The sequence below is a fragment of the Lonchura striata genome, chromosome Z (genome assembly GCF_050655825.1).
Source record: "Lonchura striata isolate lonStrDom1 chromosome Z, ASM5065582v1, whole genome shotgun sequence".
Taxonomy (NCBI): domain Eukaryota; kingdom Metazoa; phylum Chordata; class Aves; order Passeriformes; family Estrildidae; genus Lonchura; species Lonchura striata.
In genome coordinates, this window is record NC_140740.1 from 70,749,661 (window position 1) to 70,776,122 (window position 26,462).

Here is a 26,462-nt window from a genome sequence, read left to right on the forward strand (position 1 = left end):
AAAAGTGCTGCAGAATAAATGTCACAATTTATCCTGAGAGATTCTTGCGTCATGTTACACCTTTTTGACTTGAAGAATTTTCAAGACTTTGCATAATATTACCACAAGAAACTGAGAAAAGCTGGGCATTTTTAAAGGCAGTTGTTTGTACTACTACTAGAAAACCAAACCCACATATCTTTCCATTAGGACATTAGGAATAAATCCTATAATAACTTTTCTTTCACAGATTCTAGCAGTGAGCGTTCAACCCCTGAAGTCATGTTTTTCCAGCAAGAAAAGTTTCTTAGGATCACTGCAAGTCAGTCTAACGCATAGGTAGTCGCATGGGTTAATAATCTGGCTGTAATCAGTTTGTGCTTGGTCTCTAGTGCACCGTCTATAATCTCCATAATTCAGATTCTTGAATTGACTTATATATCTGGTCTTTATTTTGGATGACAATGAGTTTAACCTTACTAAGTGCTTATTTAGTGTTGTCAAACAGCAACCTCACCAGTGCAGTTTTGAGTCCGCAGCATAAATGATGAAGAATATATAATTTCTAGGAATAGCCACTGATTAATAAACATATGTTTACATGTGGTGAAATTTAAATTAGTGCTTGGAGTCTATAGCAGTGTATTATAGTGTTGAATAAATTTTTAGCATGATGTAGATGTTTGCTTGTACAGTTAAGAGAAAAAATTTTTTCTTTTGTTTTTTCAAAGGGCCAGTGTCCTGCCCAGGATAGAGTGGATATCTTTCCAGATTTCCGTCCTGAATTTAAAGAACCTAGTAGAGATTGTGTTGTGATGAGGCTTTTTATCCTTCCCTTTCGTCACACCAGAGCCTTAACTCAGGCTCTCTGCTTTCTGAATATGTTTTAGAATTCTATTAATATTCTTTTTCTGCTGTCTGCATATATTGGGTCAGGGTGTACCATTAATTTCAGTTCTTCCTCAAGGATTTCTCATCACCTTTATGGGAAGAGAGAGACTGAGGAAAAAAGAAATTTCTATAAGACAAGAAAGTAATTTTTCAAGGGAAGATCACATGTAATTAAAGATATGGAGACAGACAACAACAGATGAGAAAGGATAGACAACAGGATGAAGAAAGAGGGCAGGAATGATGAAAGAGCACTGAAAAAGAGGAAATCCAAGAACCCAAGGTCTTTATAGTAGAAGAATTATGATGAAGGATCCTCACGAATTTATGCTTTTAAGGGAAAAATCAAAACAATCCATTTATATTCTTTGTTTGTCCATCTAGAGTTTTTCTATAATTTATTTTTTGGTTCTAGGTGTAGCATGCCTCTTTCTCTGAAATTAGTGAACCTAATAGTCTCTATATCCACTGTGTTTTGGAGTCTAGTAAGATGAAGTCCAGTAGACCAAGCAGGAAAAGGGAAGGAAAAAAATGCCAAGTATATTATTATTATTATTATTATTATTATTATTATGCCAAGTATATTATATGAATGAACCAGATTTACTGTAAGGAATATAGCAGAAGTAGTAAGTCATTGGGAGGAACTATCTTAGTGTAATCATCCTGTAAATAAAGGCAGGTGGTTACACTGGTCATCATACTGCCATCATACACTAATCATTGCATAAGCATTGAACGTGCTGATGGTTCCCAGCAGTTTGCAAGACACAGTCTTCTCTTTGAGCATAATTTGCAATGGATGCTAGTCAACATACTTGTCATGTCAGCATATTTACTTGTCAGTGTTGTTTATCTCTGTACTGCTGTGTATTGAAGGTGTATTGTTACATATTGTGCTGTGTATCCCTATGGACTGCTGTAATATATGTGAGCTTTACATCAGCAATATTTATGAGATTTCAGTAATTTTTAAGGTGAGGGTTACTGCTATGTTGTATTGTAACAATAGTAGAGATAATGTGAAATTAGACACACAACTTCATAAGTTGAACTTTGTAACATAATTTTATTCTTCACGATTATTATTTTTGTGATGATGAAATCATCTCAGAAGAGACTTGAAGAACAGCTAAGACTTCCATACTTGATATGCTTATCATTAAAACCAGAACAATGCTCATAGTTAAAATCAGAGTCAAGTGACCTCAGCATTTGTTTTGCCACATCTGAGCTAGTATCTATTAACAAAACTATGTAACAAAAGTTTAGGGCAATAAACTTAAGCTAAGAGCAGTATTTTATGCTTTAGTTCCTGCTTGTTCTGGATGAGCTGTCTTCTTTGATTCTGGAAGATAAAAGTGTTGAAGGGTGAGTAGTAATCAAATATCAGCACATAAAAACGTGACAATCAGGATAATCAGATCCAAACTTAAGGGATTTGTTTGGAATAGCAATTCTTTAAATAATTGTTAAAATGCATTGGCCTCCATTACTATTCCTTAAACATCTTTCATATTCTAGTCTAACTTACATCACCTGGGAAGCATTCTGCCTTTTCAGTGACCTGGTTTAGTGACTAAAAAATTATTCAAGAGATGAATAATTTATTTAGTGCCTGTTCTTAAACTTCTTGATATTAGGTAAATAGATATAGCATGTTCTAATGTGTTGCATTCATCCATTAATCTATGCATTAGCTTGTACTTCATTGGAATAAGTCAAAAAATAAAAAATATTAATAAAAATTCATATTGAAATGCAATTAATAAGTACAACAGTGGTAGAAATATAATCTGTAACTTTTGACAGCAGTTACCTCACAATGGCATTTGAGGCTTCCACAGATTTCATTTGGATTAGAAAAAGGTTAGAAACCGTAGCTGTTGTAACCTCAGAGTAGCAATTGGCAAATGCTGACCTTTGTTCTCTTTGTCTCTATCTGTGAGCTTATTTTCTACTCAGGTTCCCTTCTTTAATAGTGAACATTTTTGCTTTTCAAATTCAGCTTCAATAAGAGGTATTTAATTAGCCTTATTGTCCTGCTCTGCAAACATTAAGCTAAACACATTTTTTCTGGTGTAAGCAACAACAGCATGATGCTAAAATCCAAGCTCACACTTCACAGCTTTATTCAGATGCACTAAAAATTCTTTCCCTTTTGAAGCTGACTTCAGTCTTTTTTATTTCTGTAAACTCTGAGTGATGCTTCTGCCTTTTGTGTTGATGGTACTACATGACCATGTCTTTTTTAGTGCAGCGGTTTGACATGATACCAACTAATAAAATTGCTAATATTCCTGTCAGATTTGAAGCAACATCCATTTAACATCTTCTAAATACCTGAAATTATCCCACAAAACATGTAAAATGGAGTCTATGTGAAAAAGAGAACATGAAACTTAAAATATTTTTTAATGCTTTTTATTGGGGGACATAAGCAAACTTCCTTGGGTGAGTACGAGTACTTGGATGGATGTGTGTATGTGTGCTGTTTGAAGAACATGTCCTTGGAAAATGGTGTCCAAGTAGGAATTTTGATTAAAACTAGAAATGCATTCTGTAAAAATGGGACTTTTCTTCTGTCTTTGGGCTTTAGAATTGTGTCTTGTATATGGCATGTGCAAATATTTTGTTTACAGTATATGCCATGTTTCTTAATAAGACCATATCGCATCCTATATTGCACTAAAATCTTGATAAAATAGAAACTATAAAAAAAATTTAATTTTTTGTTCCTTATATACTTGCAGAAGATTTTTCCACTATGCTAAAGTAGTGTTTGAGCACTTTGTCTTAATGTCACAAGAATGATAATTCAGTTGTTGAGTAAAGTTGCTGAAAATTAGAACTAAATTTAAACTTGACTGTTGCGTATTCTTTCACTAACTCAGTAAACAAACAGAAACAAAAATACCATAGGAAAAGCAGAGACGTATGATTAATTAAACTATATCATGGTGCATGGATACAGAAAGTTGGGCTTTAGTTGACTGTTATAAAGCTAAGCCTCCCTAGCTCTCACAAGTTTGTGCAATATTAGTAATCTTCTGGTCATGGTTATGGTGTCTAATTTGTTTAAAGAAAAAGTGAATTATGAATTCTGGGTTTGCCTCGCCAAACAGCTCAAGATCATATATCACATCAGATAGCATCTAGTCCAGACTAATGAATTTTGCCTCTCAGCAATTGTACTAATGGTCTTTCAACATTATCCTTTCAGTATGAAATATATACTATGTTCATAGTTCAAAATGTAATGATAGGTGCTTTTCCTTTGGCTGCTGAAGATTCACAACTTGTGCTTGAGTTCAGTGAGGACAAGAGGGCCTCTGGTACCCAGGGTACTGGCCCTCAATAGCAGAACATCTCTAAGCAGTGAAAAATTGCAGAGCTATATCCTTGCTACATGTAAATGATGACAGTGAAAAATGGTAGCTAGAGAGCTGGGTTTCAAAATAAAATGTCTATAAAACATCTAACTTCTGTTTTATTTCTAACTAATAATTTGATTTTGGTATTAAGTATTTGAATCAGCTTTTTTTTTTTTTTTTTCTTTTTAACTTATATAATTGAAAAATTTAAAATAGCATTTCAATGAAATTTTGAAGACAGGCATATTTTTAGTTTCATTGTAATCCAAAACATGAATGTGAAGTATCCCAAAATAAAAATGAGCACTCGTAATCGCACAAACACTTATGTTTGTATGGAAAGGTTTCTAGTTTATTACCTCTCTGTGTTTGTTGATAGGCACAAAAACTATATTTTAATATTTTATTTTTTTTATTTCCCTGTAGCATAATTTTAATGAAATATATTTTAGATAATTTTCATTGCTCTAAGAATCTATACATAAATTATAAACTTAAAAAATGAAGAACTCTAAAATTGCATCTACTTGAAGTATGGAATCCTAAAACATATTTTACATCCAAAATTTCAGCTGCAAGAAATTTGGAGGGTATTCTGGTGTTGGGTTTTTGGTTGGCTGGATTTGGATTCACAGTTTGGGGTTTTGTTTGTTTTTTAAGCGTAGGTTTTAAATTAGAAAATTACTTCAGTTCAAAGCTGAGAGGATGGGGGGAAGGGGGTTAATGTTACTGTTGATGGTTTGGAGCATGTCTGTGTGAAGATTGGATTACTCTCCAAGTCATGAAATCATTATAGATTACTTCTGCTCTTTCCTGCTAATTTTCTTTTGCCTTTTCAACATCCCTGTTTGGTTGGTGACTGGACCTCTATATGAACAATCACTAAACTTTGAAACTTTCCATTTAGTAATAGAAAAGGCTAGCAATATCTGACAGGAAAACAGCAAATGCAAGTTATGATACAGGTACAAAAGAAACAGACAGGGACCTTTCCCAGAAAACATGATTCTGTTTTAAAGAAGGGAAGAGAGAAGTAGAGGGAACTAGTTAATAGATTGTGCCATCCACAGTTTCAATGTTACTCCCTTAGAAAGGAAATACAGTTTTACTTAAAAATAAACACACTGTCGGCTTAATTCAGGTGATTGACACTGATTTCCTAAGGATTAGGGTTTTAATTAATGCTTCTGGTGTTCTGTGGAAAACTTCCCATACATCTAAGTCTTATGCTATATTTGTGAACATAGGCTTTAAATACAAGTGTTGAGCATTAAGCTGCATAGAACAATCTTTGGATTATTTGTGCCGAGTAGTTAGGAAATGGAAAACTGTCAAATAGCTTTTTGCACTAAATATGTTTAGTGCACTACATATGTTGAAAGCCAAATGCAAATGTATGCTGAAGCATTTGTACATCCTGAGATATTATTTGATGTTTTTTCATTATTCAGATTTAGTGTAAGATACTGTAACTGACCTAATGCTTAAAGGACTCAAGGGAAGGGACAGGTTCTGTTTTAATGGATAAGTTGCAAAGCAATAGTCTTGTAGACTTCAGTGAGATTTGTCCAGGCAGAATCATGCACAATTCAGTGATTTCATTGATTTCTATGACACATCTGGAATCACAGAGCCATTTTGGTTGGCCTTTAAGATCACAGAGTTCAGCTGTTTACCCAGCTGTTTCTGCCACAGAAACATGGTTGCTGCTCATCTTGGGTTAACAGGGCTTGAATTATTGAGCAAACCTTTCTGAACAGGGTGCATGGGAACAGTGTGTCTTTTTAGGAGTAGTCACTGTGAAGGTTCTGTCTGTGTCTGTGTAAAGTGCTAGGCTACATAAGAAAAGCAAATTCAGAAGGGATCCAGTGAGAATGCTGTTGTGTCTAGAACAGTAACGATCTGTTAAATGCATCAAGGTTTGCTAAATGTTGTTATAGCCACCTGGTGATTGTTTTCTGATACCACTTTTATCCACTCAGAATGCTTATTTTTCTTGTCAATTAAAGTCTGTTTCAATTTAGGGTTGATGTTTTCTTACCATTGTTTTTATGGCTATACAGCAACTATATTCCATGAGTATTCAGCTCTTGAGAATTAACACTCATAATTACAAAGTTAAAGGTCACAAGTGAATCATTTTAGAGAAATGTCACTGTGGTAAGAAATTTTTTTATGAGTTGTTCTTCATGAAATGTTGAAATGTAATCTTACTCAGCTGTCCATGAAACAGTGTGTTTGATACATAGAATAGTCATAAAAAATTTCCCACTATCTTTTTTTCTCTTTTTGAATGCTTTCTGTTGGTCATCAACTGGCACAATCTCAGGTCAAAATCACAGCATGCCTTTATGTGTATTCTTGGTACAATTCTATAAATATGTTAAAACAAAATTAAATTTATTTTGCTCTTTCACTATTAAACATTTGTAGAATTGCCTCCAAGGTTAATCAGATGTTGACATCAAGCAATGCCACTTTTCTTCAAGGTCTGCTGTACTGTCAGTGAATGTCTTTTCCTAATAACATTCAGATTTCTGTTTTAAGAAGTTGCAGCTATGCAAACAAGCTTATCTGGGCCAACAATAAAAAAAAATTGATTTTAATTAGGAGTTGTCACATAACAGTGAAAGACAAGGCTGCTATTGTTCTATGAAAAGCCTGCTTTGCCTGCTTGCAAAAATGCATGGATTTCTTTCCAATGGCTTTATATAATTGGTATGACAAAGGTCCAGTCCTGTGATCCCTAAAGTTTCCAAGTGATTCAGACATACTTGTCCAACTTTGTTTTATGTATTTGATGGTAATTTGTTACAGAAGTTGGTAGGTGGCATGGATATAAGGTCTGCTTTGTTTGTTTAAAGGAGTGGGATAAGCATAAACTGAATTAGAGAATATTTATGTTGAGACTGCTGAAATTATTGAGACCACATTTTTCAAAATGAGCCACTGTTGAGAAACAAGGCTGTTCAGCTCTGACTGTGTCACAAGGACTCTTGAGTTTTGAATGACTGGATAAATGTGGCCTGAATCCATTATGTAAATTAACATTGCGAGCTGCTAAATTGTGGCACTGATTTTATGCCTGCACCAGTGAAGCAGGTCCAGTACCACGTAAGTTGTCAAAGAGACATATAGATTCAGCAAATACTGTAGAAATCATTATAATTAATAGCCCTGTGAGCACAGTAACTAAAAATATGCAATATCTTCCCAGCCAAACTCAGTCTGTTAAAGTTAGTTAAATGAATCTCTGTGAAGCCTCTGTTGTGGCATTTCAGTGAATTTGTTGACCTGCTTTAATTGTGAGAGAATTTGGCTCCAAATTAAAAGCAAGCTGTTTGAAGGATTGTTGACCTGCTTTAATTGTGAGAAGGTTCTCAAAAGTCTATCATGCATATTTGAGAGGGATGACATTTTCTGCAAAGGCAAACATTTGCTAGTTCTAGTTCTGATTGTTACAGTAGCTGAAGGGCCACTGAACACAACACTAATCTTGAATACTAAGTTTGAATCATCATGGATTTTGAAAAGTGGTGATGGTCTCTTTGGACACTCATCTCTCATCATCCTCTCTCTACAGTGAAAACTTTTAGATAATATTTGTAAGGCCTAGAAGACAGCAGAAATAAACTTATCATAGCAGGTTCTGTTTACTAACTTCAGTTCTTATACTTCTGTCATTATAATGGAGGTACTTTATTTCTTTCCTTTAGGAAAGGAGAGATGGATTGCTGAATCCATCAACATGGCTTTTGCAGCTGAATTATGGTTAAAATGTTAACATTGTGCTATTTCATATTATATTTTGCTGGTGTGACAGATCCTGTGTTACCATCAGGCAAAAATGGTATCAGCAAGGAAATTGTACACCTGGACATTCTTTGAAACTAAGGGAGATAGAGAAGGCTAAAGTGACCTGAATAAGGAGATTTATAGGTTGTTTATGTGGTGGAGGACAGTGATCATCCAGCCCTTGAAGACTTACATGGCTGTGAAATTCTGATACAATTTTATGTCTAACATGTTATGAGTATTTAAAGAAGAAAAAAAGAAGTGAACTGCTTTGGTAAGGATAAAGAACTATGAGAACTTGTTGCAGTAAAAACACAACCTTTATAAAGGAAGCAGAGTAAGACAAAATGGTGCTCTATTTCTATTCCCAGTAGATAAAAAAAATCTAGTAGGTTATCCATCTCTCAGGCATTACCTTGAGATAATGTTTCTTTCTTTAATAGTCTGTATGTGATATAACTGAGAAGCATGAGGCCTTCAGTAGCTCAGAGAATGCAAAACAAGCTTGCAGCAGGGTAAGGTAGCTGCATATTCCTTTGAGGGGTAAGGGTGGAGTCATGTCTCAGGTATGAACACAGAGAGCATGTCTAGAGGTGTAGGGAGGTTGAACATTTTTGCAACAGACTGCTCATGGCAGAGGCTGGAAACATGCTGTGGTGCGTCCTCTTAGATAACCTGCTGCCTGCATGTGGCATTTCTTGCTGCTGCTGCTTGTTTCTCCAGAGGATGAGATGGAAGGACATGGTTGAGTAATTTAACTTTGGCATGTTGTCACAAGGAAGAGGAGAAAATTAGGCTACCAGGCTTTACCTCATGTGTGATGAAGACAAAACACGAATTTGAGACATTTTTGTTTTATGCATACTTGAAATTTGCATTATTTTTCTCAATTTTTAACCTTTACAGACAGGGTTCAGTCCCTTTTGTACTAGTTGCAAAGATTCCTCAGTCCTTGTGCAATTCTGTGTAGAGGAAGCAGACCACAACACTAATCCTGGGTATGTGGTATTTGGATCTATTCTGGCATGTATCCAGCAAGCTCCGAGTTCAGGCAGTCAGTTCACTTCTGTCTCTTTAAGACTGATAGGTACAATGTTAGTGATCCTGACAGCCTCTCTCAGTGTACTGATAAGCCATAAAAATAACATCATAATCTCTAAAATGGTGGAGGAAATCAAAACACAGTTAATTTGTTTTACTTCTAGAGTGACTCTAGGGAAGACATAAAAAATATTCTGTTGATGTTTTAGAATCTGACTCAGTGCTGGTGGGTTTGGTAAATATACATTACAATGCTGTGTATTCCATCAGTTTTCATTCTTACTGAAAGGCTTCCTAAAAAAAGAAGCAAACCCAAAGCCCAATTTTAAAAATCTCTTTGTGTGGAAAGAGAGGGCTGAATTAAATAGCTTTAACTCTTTAATTTTTGTATGGTACTTGGAGTTCTTTGCATTAACTTATACAGTATTTTGGTTTGCTTGGTCAGTAGGTTTCCCAGAAACTGAACTGTGCAGGTGAAGTAACTTTATTTCTGAAGTTAAATGTGTAGGCAAAATGCAATTTCTCTAAGTGAAATGGGGGCCTAGTTTACTAACAGGTAGCCTTTTCTTTTAAAGTTGATTGAAATCTTTACAAAAAAATATGTTTTTACTTGAGTCACAGAAAAATAATTATCCATTCTATATATTCACAGTAACTTAAATTTTTTGAGGTCGTGATCTCATAAAACATTATGTCATTGCTGTCACACCCTCCACCCCAGTCACTGCTTCAAAAACAAATGCAGAGGAAGAAAATAATTTAAATGTATTATTTAAAGTGGTTTAGGAAGCTGTGAAGTATTCAACCAGGGTAGAAAAGGCACATATAATCTGGGAAAGCTAAAATACTAAATGGGGCACATGTGTCCCTGTTAAGCAACAGGCAGATTTATTAATTAATTATTTATCTTCTTTTAGTATCTTCATCGATATCTACCTTCAGGATAAGATAAAATGCTCTGTTCTGCCTTCTGGTTGTGCTCATACCAGGTCTATTAGAAATTTTTTGTCATTCAAGCTTGTTGATATGAAAAATGGAACAACAGATTCTTAAGTTAGGAAAAGTAGTATAGTTTTCTTCAATTGCTGATAAAATTATGCGCCAGATTTTGTAGTGTGAGAAGGTGATCTAATCTACAGCTGTGGGCATTTAGTTTCAAATTATTGTATCACCTGAGCTTTGCATGTTTCTGGTCCCTGCAAAGCCACAGTAATTCATAATTTATGAACACTTAGTCTGTTACAGCTTCTGAGTTCACAAATGCCTTTTATTTCCCTTTTGGAGTAGGCTGTTTATATACATATAGTACACAATAATTAATAAGTAGTAACTTGTGAAGTGTTAGTACCTTGTTGATTTTCAAATGTACCTATTAACTGTCTTTTTAAAAGAAGGAACTGTCAGAATTGTAAAACATTCTGTGTGGGATTCAGTAAGCCTGGTCTCTAAAATACTTGTCGTTCACAGAATCACAGAATATGTTGGGTCAGAAGTAACCTCAATGGATTATCTGCCCAAGCAGGGTCATCCTAGAGCACATGGCATAGGATTGTGTCCAGGATTGTCTCTGGGCAATCTGTTCCAGTGCTCAGTCACCTGCACTGTAAAGAAATTCTTCCTATTGTTCAGGTGGAAATTCCTGTACATGAGTTCCGCCCATTAGTCCATCCTCTTGATGCTCCCCCTTCAAATACCTAAACACATTAATGAGATCTCCTATAATCCATGTCTTTTAAGCAGGCCCAGCTACCCCAGTCATTCCTTGTAAGAGATTCTCCTGTCCCTTAATTATCTTCATTCCCCTCCACTGGACCTGCTCCAGAAGCCCCATGTACTGAGGAGCCCAGAGCTGGGCACAGCACCCCAGATATGGCCTTACCAGGGCTGAGTAGAGGAAAAGGATCCCCTCCCTCAACCTGCTGGCAGTGCTCTTCCTAATGCCCCACATTGTCCTCCTCGGCCACAAGGACACTCTGCTGGCCCATGGACAGCATGTTGCCCACCAGCATACTCAGGTCTTTCTCTACAGAGCTGCCCCCCACAGATTAGCCCCTAGCCTCTCCTGGGTTATTCTTCCCCACCTGCAGGACCCTGAATTTGCCTTTGTTGAATTTCAGACAGTTCTTCTCTGCCCATGTCTCCAACCTGTTGAGGTCCCTCTGAATGGCTGCACAGCTCCCTGAGGGCCACTCCTTCCACCTTTGTGTCATGAGTGAACTTACAGAGGATGCATCTGTCCATTTATTGAAGTTATTGGTGGAATTGGAGAAGTTTTGAACCTTTTGAGATGCCACTAGGGACAGGCCTCCAAACAAGACACTGAAACTCACTATGACTCTCTGGGGTCTGCTGTTCAGCCATGTCTCAATCCACCTCACTGTCTACTTACCTAGTCCACACTTCCTGAGGATGTTGTGAGACACAGTGTTGAAATACTTGCTAAAGTATGCACTGCTCTTCCTTCATCCATCCATATACTTGTCTCATTGTAGAGGCAATCATATTGGTCACTGTGATGGTTTTGCAAAACCACTAGTGACCTTTGCTGTGAAGACTGGAATGACAGTTGCTTTCTTCCAGTCCTCAGGCACCTCTCCTGATTTCTACAACCTTTCAAAGATGATCATCAGCAGCCCCACACTGACGTCTGCCAGCTCTCTCAACATTCATGGATGAATTTCATTAGGGCCTGTAGACTTGTGGATATCCACTTTACCTAGGTGATCTCTAACCCAGTCATACTTGACCAGGAGAAAGTTTTCCTTGCAAAATTCCTTGCCCTGGTTTCCTGGGTCAGAGATTCATGAGAGCTGGTCTTGTTAGTGAGCATGGATGCAAAGAGGGTATGCATAATTTTTGACTCATGTACATAATTACCTGCATGTTTTAGTGAGAAAAATTTTGAAGCATATTATAACTGATAGAAAAAAACAATTGTTGAAAACTGGGAGTACTTTTTCCTAGTTAACTGTGGCCCTTAGGGTAAAAAAACCTGAACCTCACAATAAATCAAGTGTTTGGTCATGTGTAAGAAATTTGCGACTGATGCGTGAAATCAGAGGGAAGGGTAGGGAAGCAGCAAAGAGCTTGATTACTTTCCTTACATCAAAGATACCCAGGGCATTTTTATTGTGTTTTCTGTGGGGCATTGAGCACTTGACAGAGAAATACCCCTCCAACTGTCCTTGAAGCTGGCCTATTAGGAAAAATGTCATTATCAGCTGGAACAATTTACTGACTATATTCAGGAGATCCGATGGATTTTATCATACCATTTTTTCATGATTCTAGGGAAATTAAGGAGATGCATCTGATAAGTATGCAGGTGTGTCGTACATGGCCCATACAACCATGTCCCAGGGTATCCATCCCAGGAAATGTGAAGTTTTTCCTCACTGACTTCCCTGAGTGAGAGCTATTTGCAAATTGCATTCTTATGTAAAGAAGCTGTTCAAAACATGTTTTGATTAGTTATGCTTTGTATTATGTATATAAAGAGACATTTTGATTTCTGAGAACTCCATTTTTCTGAAAGCCCTATTTTTGTTTGTTACAAATATATCTAAATATATCTTAATATATATTAATATATCTTAATAAAATATCTCTTGTGCAAAACACGCTGTCTGTATTTGCTGCCTGTTAGGACAGCAAAGGAAGTACCTCAGTTTTGGCTACTTGACAAGTGTATAATCTTCATGGCTTGTAGTAATAAAAATATGATTGCTTTACTCTGGGTGCCCTTTAGTTTAAGTGGTGATGTATAAGAATACCCACGTTAGGCAGAATCACAAGTTTCTTTCTTATCTGTTCTGAGGAGTTATGCCTTCTGACATGTGCATGGCAGAACATGAATTAGATTGCTAGAGGTATATTGCAAAGTAACACAAGTTTGAACCACTACAAATAACTAAGTTGCAAGACTAATCATTTCATAGAGAATGGATTTCTTTCGAGAAATTTGGGTGATTCAGAAATATTTGAACAGAAATCAATCAGAAGTATCACTATACCCTGTAAAAATAGCTAAAGCTGACTCTGCTATATTGTAAACAAGAGTCTCATCTGGCTAAACCTGTATCAAAATTCTATCTGGTATTGGAAATTGTATATTTTAAATGAACCCAAAGTAACATAACACCATATGTTGTCCTGTCATTTGGCTTTTTCCAATAAATATGGGTATTACTACTTGACATAATTGGGTTTTTATACTAATTTTGGAGTACCTGCTTAACAGCTCTTCATTTATTAAGATATTAGGCATATATTTTGCCTTAATTGAACAGCTGTCATCAGCAATATAATAGCACTCTGAAACATGGGTGCTTTTAGCATTTCTGTAAACACCATCAAATGCTTTTAAAATGCCTTTTTAATTAATTGTAAATAGCAGAAATTACCTCTGTGTTTCAAAGGCTGATAACCCTCTCAAAGAGAAACAAAAATAGATTTCTTACTTCAAGCAGGAGACCATTGATGGGAATGACAACAAAATGCGTAACTGAGTTTTCCTCACCTGCAGTGTAGAACAGGAGCTACAAAACTTGGCTGACTCTGGATTAGTATTGATTGCTGACTTTTTAAAAAGGCATGCCTGTATTGTGTTTTGTCTGTTGAAAGAAGGACTATTAAAGGCCTTAGTTTGTAGTCAATTAATCTCCTAGACTAATTTGTTTGCCTGATCCTGTTGCCAGATGCGCTGTCCAGGTACAAGCCACTTTTTGTGGTGGCTAAAGAGACTTAGCTAATAAAGCAGTTTATTATGTTTCTGTGCTTTAAAGTACATTGATCTTGCTCATGGAAAATGTTAGTATTTTCTCCTTTGTTTGATCTGTACCTCTATGTTTTCAGTAATTGTTGTCTGTGACTTAGATCTCATTAGGATTATGCCAAGGTCACTGAATGGCATGTCAGCTTAATTACAGTGGCTTTCAGGCTGAACAGTTCTGACTCACAAATAGGAATTCACAGTTAGGTAAATGAACAATCTGAAATCTCCAAGCTGCATGCCATGCAATGCATAGCTACATGCAGTAAGATGCTGAGTGAAGCAAGTGCATTCCTTGGCTCCAGTAAACAGCAGGTAAACTTAAAAGGTCCTTGACATAAAATGGAACTAAGCACCCCAAGGGTGGTCTAAAATTGCAGATTTTAGCTGTCTTATTTTAAACAGGTTAAAAATGAACAGTTTGTTTTCCTTATTTTATTCCAGCTGGAAAGTTTTTCAGTAGCAGTGGTGTGAGATGTGTGGTACCCTAAAGGAAAGGCATCTGTTAGCAACAGAGTGACTTGTCCATTGCAAACAGTGAACTATTAAATAGTTCTAAGCTCTTCACAGGGGAAAAATATAAGGCCCATGTATTATCAGGTTAAAAGTCCAGTTCTTAAGAAAAGGCATAAGAAGCCTGCACTCATTTGCCCCAGAAGTTCCCACATGTTGAAAGCCATCTTATAATTATGTCAGGGTATGTGTCATTGAATGTGTTTTTGTACCAAAATCTAATATCTTTCTGCAGCTGAATGATTAATAAGAATTCAGTTTGCAATGAGATGCCGTTCCCATTTTTAGTGATCTCTATTTCTTTTTGCGCTTTCTATTTTACCAAACTGACATTCACATATCTTATAAATCTGACTGCCATATACTTCTTAAATAGAATTTGCTTTATTTTGTACCTCAAAGGTCATTGCTATGGTGCCTATCTACACAGACATGAGATACATCTAATAAAAAATGTCAGAATGCAGAGGAAGGCAGAATACAGCAAATACAGAATCTTCTTTCATGAATTCCCCAGTAGATACATCAAGAACTTTTATAATTTTGCTTATAGTCAGTAGTTTATTATAGCTTATTCAGATGAAATAAGAATAACTTAGGTGTTTTTGAGTACAGGTGTGAAAAGACAAAAGTGCATTTTCCATTTAAAAAAGTAAAATACTAGTGTATATTTCATGTTATCCCTAAAGTTAAAATAATTGAAGTGTTTGAGAAACTCTGTAGACAATAGGCATGGTCAGTTCTAATGGCCATACCTAGGCAATGATCAAGGGTAGAGTTGCATGCCACTATCAGTGGTATGGTCCAGAAAATTATGGTCCAGATCAAAGAGGCCAAGAAATGCACTTTTTGAAAAACCTTATCAAGAGAATTGGCTCAAAGCAACAGTCAGAGGAGCCTGGACTAAAAATTTGGATTTGGACTAGACTGGAAACCTAATCAGTCCATGAATAAATGGTTAAAAAGCAGTAGCTAGAATAGAGCACTAAAGGCTAGTGATTTTTATCAGAATACTGGGGCGGGATTTAGGACTGAGCAGTCAGTGAGGATCTCTGCTGTATCCTAGTGGGATGCTCTGGCCTACTCTGTCAGCTTCACAGTCTTGCCTTTCAGGTCCTGGAGTACTGATTTATGGAAGCACAGAAGTGGCCAGGTGCCCCTTGGTTGTTTTATTTATGCTGAACTGTTCCTAAAGCAACTGTTCCTGATCATAGAAGAACAATTGACATGTGGTGTTTTGTAATTGGTTGCCTGTCTGGGACAGATAATGTCCTGAAAGGGAGCAGATCTTCCTGAGAGCCTCTTAAGTTTTGTGACAAAGCATAGCTTCCACCTAGGCCTCAGTTATTCAGGATGTTTGAGAATCATGCTTTGCTACAGTGGTTTGCAGTTTCTTAAGTGACTAGTTAGGGGAGAGTGAAGGAGCCCAACAGGTCATGTGCCTTATCCATTTTCAGAATGTTGTGCACATGTTTGTGTATTCTGTTAGATGTAAAGAGTATGTATACTGTAAAAACAATTTCTGAACATAATAAACATACTAGGCCATTTTAATGGAGGGAGAAGAATAAGATTGTGGCTAAGTGGGTTTTAACATCTAATTTGTTTCATTCATTCTCAGTAATTAAACTCCTAAGCTAACTATGAAATGGAAAAGAGGGACAATAAAATAGAAGTAATGTGTTTTTTAATTTAAAATGTACATGGCTGTTGGCCCAGACATGTAAAATACAGATTTTTTTCTAGTTAGTTTGAGATATGAGTTTTGAGCTTCTCTTATGAAACCAGAAACAAAGTGAACCACTAACAACCACTAGCATGTGAATCATTACAGTCTCTTTTATCAAGATACTATGGCTTGATTTAATTTTCTATGAAATTAAATTGATAGATGAAAAGCCTCACAGTTACTTCAATACAAATTAAGTAGCTAAACTCCTAGTTAGCACATCAGATATGAATGATTATTAGTGAGTATATTTTGCTGTGGTTGACTGGGCAATTGACAGCAGCAATGCTTGCATGTAGAAGGATGATGGTTGACCCTAATCAGCTTGTATAGTTCACAGTGACCTGATGCTTCCTGGGAGAGTGATCAAAGTTCTGTGAAACTTTCTAATGCAAAGAGTTACTCATTATACTCCCCAGCAAATTCTTTGAAGATCTGGGATTTCTGTAATAAACCTGAAGCATGCAGAACAACTACTGTCAGAGGTGGTAAGCTGTTATTCCTTCATGGTGGTTTTAGGAGACTTGTCACTCATGTTCCATAGAGATATAGGACATCTTAATGTACACTACATTACTTATATCATTGTAGTAGTCTAGATTTAAAAAATCTATGTTCAAAGTTGGTATCTCAGGAGTATCTTTCTCAGAGTTCCACTATGCAAAGGTATGTAAGGTGCAAGGAGAAGTAGCCAATACTCATTACTGTTTTCCTCCTTGGTGTTTATGACTCAATGTTATGAAATATTAAGACAGGAATGAACATTGCTTAAGACAAAAACCTTGAGTTTTCTGAAATATTGTCATTACACCATTCCATTAAACATGTTTGGTTCCATAATTTTCCATCTGCATAAGCAGAATTATTTAGAACTCATTGTGCAAGAGATACAAAGAACAGGATAATTTTTAGAAATTCTCTGAGATTTTTAAAGTAGTTAGATTGAATAAACACTAGGCAGCACCAGATTATGACACTTTAAGGGAAGATGCACTGTACAACTTACATCACTTCAAAACTGGTGTAAAAATAGATGAGTTTGTTGCATACACCATTTTCACTGGTATTAGAATTTTATATTCCAAGTGACTAGAATATGGTCTCTCCTAGGAGGCAGGGAAGGAAACTATTTTGAATAAAACTTTGAAGTTTTATTCATATGGGTGAAGCAATGACGTTACAAGGTCACTACATATAAGGTAGTTCATCCTGGCTGCCGCAGCTCCTCCCTGACATCTGAAGGCAGCAGTCCTCCCAGTGGAAAGAAAGATTCAGAAAAGAGATCTGTGGTCATCTCTAAGCTCAGTTCAGCTCCCTTGAATGACCTATAAACAATGTAAAACAAGGAGTCATAGTCTGTCTCTGAGAGGGGTTTTGTCCCCCAAATTCTACCAAGAGTCTTTTATCTGCAAAGACTTTTTTATGTACCTCATAACCAAAACAAGAACAAACAAGATATACCATCTTGAAGGGAAAATCTTGATCTTGCTCATATACTTGGAAGAGCTTAAAGACTATGTTAATAGTGCCATCTGGTGACATTTTATGCAGCCCTATGCTACTTTTGAGACCATTCTATATTTTAACTTTTTTTTTTTTTTTCTTATATAGATGAGAACCTTTTGCAGACATTTTAGTGAAATAATCTGGACTCAAACAGCTTTTTCTCTTTAGTCTCATGACTGCTTTTGAGTGAGTTTTCTCATCCTGACAGCAGTTCTTTAGACATGATGACAGGACAATGGATCAGCAATGTTGTTTTGGCTGGGGATTCCCCACCGTGAGAGGGATCTTGGGCAGTATCAATTGGCAAGTGCTATTAAAATAAAAAAACCCACAACCAAACAAAAAAAGTTTCTCTTAACTATTTGCTACAGTATTCTATTGTTCAATTCTACTGATCTCTGGTTTAGTCTTGTCCTGGTTCTAAGCCCAGCTGGAGATAATACACTGCAGAACTACTTGCTCAGTCTTTCCTTTCCCTCATCCCAGTGGAATGGAAGTAAAATCCAAACAAAACTTGTGTTTTAAGATAAGAGCAGTTTAATAATTGAAAATAATGTAAAATACAGTAATAATGGTAAATTGTAATAATAATAGTAAAAAGGGAGAAAACAAGTGATGCACAATGCAATTGTCCATTGCCAAACCTTTCTTGTTGAACCCAGACCAGCCCTTTCCAGGTAACTTCCCTCAGTTTATATAGCTGGCATGATGTTCTGTGGTGTGGAATATCCTTTTGGTCAGTTCTGGTCACCTGTCCCAAGCTGTGCTCCCGCACAGTTTCTTTTGCTCACCTCCTCACTGGTGGAGCAGGAGGCAAGGAAAAAAAATTCTTTGACTTGGGATAAAGGAAAAAACCCAAAACATCAGTATGTTACCAGGATTCTCATTCTGAATCCAAAACACAACAGTGGAACAGCTACTGAGAAGAAATAATCTCTAACCTAGCTGATACAGTGCTGGATCAGTTCTGTGAGGAGGAAGCCAAAGAACGGATGTTTTACTCTGGTGGGATACATCAGCAGAGATGCATATGTAATCAAATATTCCCAAGATCATAAACAGCACTAGGGAATTTACATTGTGCATGAAGACAGAACATGAAATTTAAACCAGATAAACAGAACCTGTGTGCTTTTAACACATTTTTTTTGCTAATACCTACTTGCTTCTAAAGGTCTTATTTAAATTGGCAACAGTGCTAAGATTAATGTCTGCAGGTGTACCACAAAGTGGAGGGAAAGAAAAAATGTCTGAACTTAGCAAACAGATGACTATTGAATAGTATTCTTTAATGAGTAATTTTCTTTTCCCTTAGGGGTTCAGACTGAGTTATATTTCCAGAATGCCGAGTGTCTATTATGCTCCAGTGGTCTAAAAATCCCCACTTTAACATCTGACAGCACAAGAGCATAACAATATGAAAATATAGAAGTGGGTAGAAATTACTCTTCATGTTTATATTTCTACAATACTTGAAATTATTAGAGTCTTTAAGTGCATAAGGAAGACTATAAATCTTTACTATGCAATAAACAGACCTGTTACTGTTAACATTCATTGAAACCTGAAAATGGTTCACAAACCAGGATTTTTAGTGAGATCGAGAGTTTGGCTGGTGTGCTGAGTTCTGAGTAAGTACTTTCTCTGTGATACAGGCATGATTCACATGTGTGAAGCAATACAGCAGACTCTTGAATGAGTAACATATTTTGAAGACCACAGGACAAAAGAGACATGTCTCTTCTTTTGATGAGAGGGACTTTATTTTGAGATGCTGTTAGCCTGTTAAATAATTAGCCCTCTAATGGGGACTTCTATATTATATGCAGTTAAACTTTGAACTAGTAATTTATTAATAAGTGAAATATCCCTTACAGAAAGACATTTAATCTTGAAAACCTCAGGAAGGAGGAATCAGTAATTTTGGTAATAACTCATTTGCATTATTAATTAAAATTCTATTTTTAAAATTTGCCCTTTTACTGATTTTTATTTGTATCATTTCATCTTTTGAGTATTAGATTAATGTTTTTCTAGTACTAAATCAATCAAATTAAGTAGTAAGTCTGGTGTCCTTTAAACAGCAAGTAAATACTTAAAAAAACTGAAGGCTGAACAATAAGAATTATATTGTGTTTTTAGTTCTGTATGATGTAGCTATAGAAAAACAATTCTCATGCTTGCTTAAATAAAGAAATTAAATTAAATTTCCTGGAAGAATATAAAAAATCAAGCAGTTACCGTCAATGAAATAAAATGTGTGGACTACAATCTGTAATTAAGAATATTGTTTCAGTTATTCAGGAGGAATAACTTATCATTTTAAAATGCTTTCACCTCTCAAACAATAAAATGGTTTTTAAGTGTTTATTACAGATTTTAAATGTTCAAGGAAAAGCTAAATAATCCTGAGGTGTACTTGTAAAATGTGTCAAAGATACTAGATTTTCTTTCTATGTGCTGGAAAGAATTTTCTCATGAGAGAGTTATACAGGATATGTATCTTAGTGAGATTTGTCACAGGAATGAATAATTGCAAAATTCTGACTTGAGAGTGTGCTTACCACATGAAAGACTAAAAATGTTGATTCTCAGGGTCAAAATTCTAGTATGTTGTTCATTCTTCTTGTAGAAGGTTGGTCTGTACCATAACAGGAGATGGTATTTATCTGAAGGACAGGGCCCTTATCAGCTTTGCCTTAGCATCCACTAAGTGGTAATTTAGTTTCTCTACAGGCTGTACACACAGCCTGCCTGTGAGGTGGCTGGACCAGCATGGGGCCTAATTAGCACTATGGTTACTTGGTAATCTTCCCTGTATCAGACCCCTTCTGTTTCTAAAGATGTTTGCTGCGTCCATCGAGAATGTATTGTAGTTCTCTGCTTGCTTTCTTCTCTACCGCCATTTCACTTTCCAACTAATTTATCTGTGGCTTCCGTCGTATTTGCATCCAAAAGCACGACAGATGTATTTGACCCAGTAATGTGACTGATACACATTTCAAACTCTTTCTGTACACCTGGTATCATGAAGCAGAATGTAGGTACACCCTTCCATTCCTTTTTATATCCTCTTTTACTGTGCAAAGAGAACTCCCAGCCACCTTCTCTGTGTACCATCAGCAAGGCAGGGCCATTTTTCAGTTCTAGCCTGAAGCAAAGGCAGAAGTAACATCAACAAATCCTGCTGTGGGAAAGTGCCTTTGACACTTCCACATCTTTGCTCTGGCACATTTCCACTGTTGTAGGTCAATATTAGGTAGCAAATAAAGAATAAAAAAGCATGCCGTGAGGAATTCTTTTGCTGCTGGGAAGCAGGAGCAACACGCAACACAGAAGGTCACACCTAGTCTGAGCTAGCAAAGAATGAGGTAGGGAGTAGGAAAACTGAATGAACAACAGTTCAGATATGCTTTAGTGTAAGCCAGGGGCATACAAAACACAAGTTTAGATGGCTACACAGTGTGGTAGATGCCACATTAACACAGCAATTTTTCTTAGTATTAATAGAAGCATTTCCAATTTGAAGTCCTTGACCCTTGTCCTGTCACTATGTGCCTTGTAAAAGGTCCCTCTCCAGTTTTCTTGTAGGCTACCTTTGGGTACTGGAAAGTACTAAAAGGTCTCCTTAAAGCCTTATTTTCTGCAGGCTAAACAGCCCTGGCTGTCTCAACCTATCCTTGTAGGATAGGTGTTCCATTGCTCTATCAGCTTAGTTGCCTCTTCTGGACTCTCTCCAGCAGTCAGCATCTTTCCTGTCCTGAGGGCCCCAGAAATGGACGTGGTACTCCAGGGGGTCTCACAAGGGCAGTAAAAGCATAACAGAAAAACCAACAGCTTAACAGAGCAGAAAAGTATGTATTTGTATATCCAATAGGGCGCTTTTTTTTCTGATTAGAATATGACTTTTGTTTTGTAAAAATACAAGGGATACCTTTTTCAAAAAATATTTTAAAAATCTATTAAATACAATGCTATTACCTTGGTGAATGTACCCAAAAAGTTTATTCTGTTAGGATCTAATCACTTTCACATTCCATCATTATTTCCTTTGTAAATAGATGCTTCATGTAAGACATGAGTAAATGGCTGGGCATTACACTTTTCATCAGACATTATTTCTTCCATTATAACTTTTTCCAGTTTTCCTAACTGTTTATTTGGTTGTAAACCTCCATTGACTCATGTAATTAGAAGTTTCCTTCAGTGTTGACAAAAGTAATCTTTATTGCTTGGTAACAAGCTATATAACTCTCTTTTGAACTTCAAGAGAAAGAGTGACTGAAAAAATATTATTTATGGAATGCCAAAAATGGAAGATACCATAGTAATCACTTCATCAGAAAATACTCTTAGGAATAATTAGATTATGAAACATCTCTTTATCTACATGATTTGTTAAAATCTCACTTTGAGTCTCGCTTTCAGATTTGGACAGACAAGAATATTTCTAAAGGCTTTTCTCTAGTCCCACAGTGCAGGTACAGTGATGCTCCAGCCAGGGATGTTTTTAGCCAGGGATCTGAGCATCAGCAGTTACAGGTTTCCACTTCCACAGATTCCATAAAACATGGTTAGTGCTCCTGGAAAGCAAGCTGGATTTAGCAAGAAACCAGTTAGCTGTTGGGCTTAATTGTGTGGTAACCAGTCAGACTGGAAGTTGTGTCTGCCCAGGCTCCTGATAAATTTACATTGTGTATTTCCATTTAAAGTGAAGCAGAACTTGTTCTGTTTTCAAGTGCCCACTGGAACGTACAGCATGTCAGCAGTAATGGAATGTATAATAAAGTTTGCAAAATCAGCCCTGTGGCTGGGGATGTAAAAGTAACAAAGCCTGATTTATCTTTAATTTCCTTAGGAGTGAGGGATAGAGTGATATCTGCATGGAAGTCTGTGTCTCAGCAGAACCACTCAAATGTTATGAAATTAACATTTTTCTATATGTCTTTGTTCTTGCCAGAAGTATATTTGAAGCAATGAATTACAAAGAAAACAGAATAACTTCCTCTGATGTTCACTGATTTCTATATTACAAGAGGTAGTACTAGAATTACTAGTGGTAGGTAGTAGACCTTAGGGGACTATATATTTTTTTTCTTTGTGTGATTTGAAAGTAATCCACAGACTCTTCTACCAAATTGGATTTTTCTTACCAGTTTAAGGTTCAGACACTATCTCAGATTTTAATATATTCGTAGTGTATCAGGCAAATTTCAAATAAACTTAAAATATATCTCTTAAATATATTCTGAATAGCAACATGATATGTGGAAGCAATACTAATAGTATTCTTAACCTACAGAAATGTGTACACTTTGGCCTTCCTCCAAAGCAAGTTTAAAAAGTACAGTGAGTGATCTTGGAAGGTCGTTTTGGATCACTGTTAGTAGATTAATCTTTCCTAGAAACAGCCTGAATAGGAGTATGCTTTCAAACCTGTTTATCATTTTTATTTGCCTGTGCAACTTTTCTTATGCAGTTGATAGCAACCAGAGCTCTTTTATTACAGACATGGAATAAAACTGCCATGAAGATTCGGGCTCTGCCATTTAGCTCTTGGTAGTTGTTCCTGCTCTGAGTTGTTCCTGCCCTGATTTCTGAACCCCACTGGTGGGATTTGACTCTCCTCAGGAAATTGTCTAGGCTCTCCAAATTCTGTGGAGGGAGACACACATGTAGACACAAACATTTCCAAAGGGACAATTCATCTGATCCTAAAACAGTCACTGGATGGGATATCTCAACTTTTCTACAGTGTCTCTGCTAACTTTTTCCAGAAACATATGGGTAAAGGAGATGTTGGCTGCCATAAACCATTAGCTTTTTGAGGTCATTTGCTCCTGTAGTTTTCTGTGAGTTCTGGACACTGCTCTTACACTGCCTGTACTCTACTCAGACCCTCATAACTTTTTATCTCTTTTTTATCCTTATATCTTTGTCTGCTAATGCTTCAGTTTTTTTAGCAAAGGAAAAGCCAAGAGGAAAAGTGCTTTTTTATTCTAGACCCTTGCTCTTCTAACAGAGTTCCCATCCAAGCTGGGATGAAAATAATCAGGCATGGATTTTCTATCCTGTCTTTTCTTGGTCCTTGTTAGCTGATGGTGTGATTATAATTTTGCAACTGCTGCCAGCTTTTAGAACGTGTTTCTGACTAATTAGAACATCAGATTTGGAGTGCTGGAAGTCTCAGCACAGCATTTACCCTTTTCTGATGGCTGCCAACACTTACAACAAGGGCTAATCTGGGGAAATGAGGTATAATGTAAGTCAGCGCATCACAAAGCTCATTCTTGTACTCTGACTCAGTCTGCAGAGGGGATTACAAAGGGAACATTCAACCCTCACTGACCAGTTGGTTTGATGGTTTGATACTTCTTAGTGGTAACTGAATGGGGGCTTGGCTCGTTAAAAGGCATGAACTGCAGAACTGGTAAACATCCAGCTCCTCAGAGTAAGGGCTTGATGGTCCCATTTCCTTTCTATTGCAGAATAGGGATCAATAGCTGCAATGATTAACAAGATATTTATTTTGGCTTCTTTTGCAAGAACATTTTTGACTTAAAATGTATTTTCTGTCTTAGAAATATGGAAGAAGAAAAGATAAAGTAAAATGTGAAATTGGAAATGAGATGAAATATGCATTTCTATGGAAAATCAGCCTGCAGTAATGAAGATAAAAGTTTGAAGGTTGAGATAAAGGTCTTCAAATAAAGAAAATCAAATATTTTCACCCAAGACACATATTTTATAATTAAACAAATGCAGAAATGAAATAGTTTTTTTAGAATATTAAATAATTTAGAAAAAATACTAATTTATAAGGAATTTTCCTGTCTTGTAAAATTTCTGATGGATTGGTTGTAAATTGCCATTTTTCATGTATAATTTCATTCTTTAATGTATGTGCCTTTTGCAAGTGTGTGTCTGTGGGGTGGATGATTATAGGCTCCCAAACGTTTAGTTTAGGATTTTTTCAGGGTCATCTTTTATAAGTTGACTGTAACAGAGTTTTTAATTACTGTATTTTGTTCAGATGTAAACGGTTTTCTGTCTACATGTTAGCATAAAACCTCCTGTTAAAAGCGATGTGCAAACTGTTTTCTGCAAGTGCTGCATCCCTTCTAAATTGAGTGAAATGCTTATTAATTTAAAATCTCATATATCCGTGTACTTTTTGTGTCCACCGGCATTTTTCACTCAGATGAAAGGAAATATAGGCATGAGTTTGTTATAGAAATAGGAGTATTTACTTCAGGTAGAAACATCTGGGTTGTTGCTTGTACTTGGAGAAACAGTGTAGTTATTCTATTCTTCATCTAAGTATATTTTAGTCTTTTGCTGTTTATCTAAACTAGTCAGCATCTGAAAGTTTTGGGGTTTTGCATGCCTCTCACCATTTCTTTATGTGGAAAATATGTGCAGTTTAATTTATACATAACTAATTCAATATTAATATAGCAATAATTAATACCTCATTCACAGGACTGGATTTATCTTCTGTCTGTCACTGTGTAATTCAATAACCAGAGAGTTAACTCCCAAGCCTGACTCCTGAAATGTGAAATTTACATACAGTAATGGAGGAAAAGGTAGGGTGGAAGCTGCTTCTCTTTTATGAATTGGAAATGCTGTGTCATTTTTCAGTGCAGCTGTGAAGCATTTATTTAGAGGGCACAGACCATTGTTAGAGGGAAAGCCTTTATTTGTTATGGAGACAGAGTCAGAACCAGAAGAAGAAACCCTGCTGGCACCAGAGAGTCCTGAAATTCTTTATTTAACTACTGGCTTTGGGCAGGTCCATAAGCATGCAATTTTTCAGCTCAAAGTCCCATGGGCACCTGCAGTTCTGGGTGACGATGTGTGCAAATATTTGATGTTGACAGAGCTGAGTGACTTAGCACAGTTTTCATTCTTGACTCCCAGTCAGGTCATAAAATAGTTGTCTTTCTGTCAGTTCCTTGAGGGCTCAATGAAGATGGCATTTTTGGGAAATACCAATCATATTTGTGTGTGAGTTTGCTGGAAAATATTATGTCAGTAGCTTCCTTTGGCTCACTTTTTTCCCCTTTGTCCTGCATGCAGCGCAAGAAGTCCAAAACTTAACTTTGTAATTGTTAAAGTATTTATGTCCCTCATTGAATTTAATACTAAGTGACTTTCTCAGTGTCCAATAATATTTTGTTTGCAAGGCTAGGGTTGAAACGATTCTGACTTTTGACCTGTGCTTTCAATATCCAATTAAGCTGTCTCTGACAAGCTGCTCTGATTCAGCTAATGACTATTTCTGTGAGGGAAAAACATGCTACAGGAGATCTGAGATCTTACTATTTTTAATTGACTAAATGCACTTCTCTGTCTGATTTTCAGTCTTTATGGCAGATGGTCATATTATTGCAAGTAAAATGCATGACAAATAGTAATCATTCAAACATGATATGAGGTTTTTTATTGCCTAGGCTAATATATTTCTCTCAGGCACAAAAAGTTTTACTAAGAGAGAATGTGACTTTGAAAAACCCAGAAAAAAACACTTTTGAATGAAACAGTATTTCCTGAAGAGTGAGAAAAAGCTCGTCTGTATCCCACTCAGCACTCAAGACTAGACTGTAAGAGCAAGACGTGACCGTAAGAGCAAGCTCATGTGTGTTCTTTCTTCAACAATAGAAGTGTTGCTTGTTGAGAACTGTAGCTGCAGATGATACACCATAACATTTCCTGAACTTCATTGTTCACCACAGAGACTTAATCAATCCTTCCAGTGTAAGTATTCTGTGTGTTGGTTGGGTTATGTGACCATCTGCCATCTGGTGATAGGATTGTAATGGCTTTGAACAATGTCATAGTCATCAAAACCCTCAAAGAA

General features: G+C 36.4%; 1 protein-coding gene across 5 annotated transcripts in view; it reads left to right on the plus strand.

Annotated features, from left to right (window-relative positions):
• Positions 1-26,462, plus strand: part of GLIS3 (GLIS family zinc finger 3) — a 151,450-nt gene that overhangs the window by 42,460 nt on the left and 82,528 nt on the right. The gene's annotated exons all lie outside the window — the stretch shown is intronic.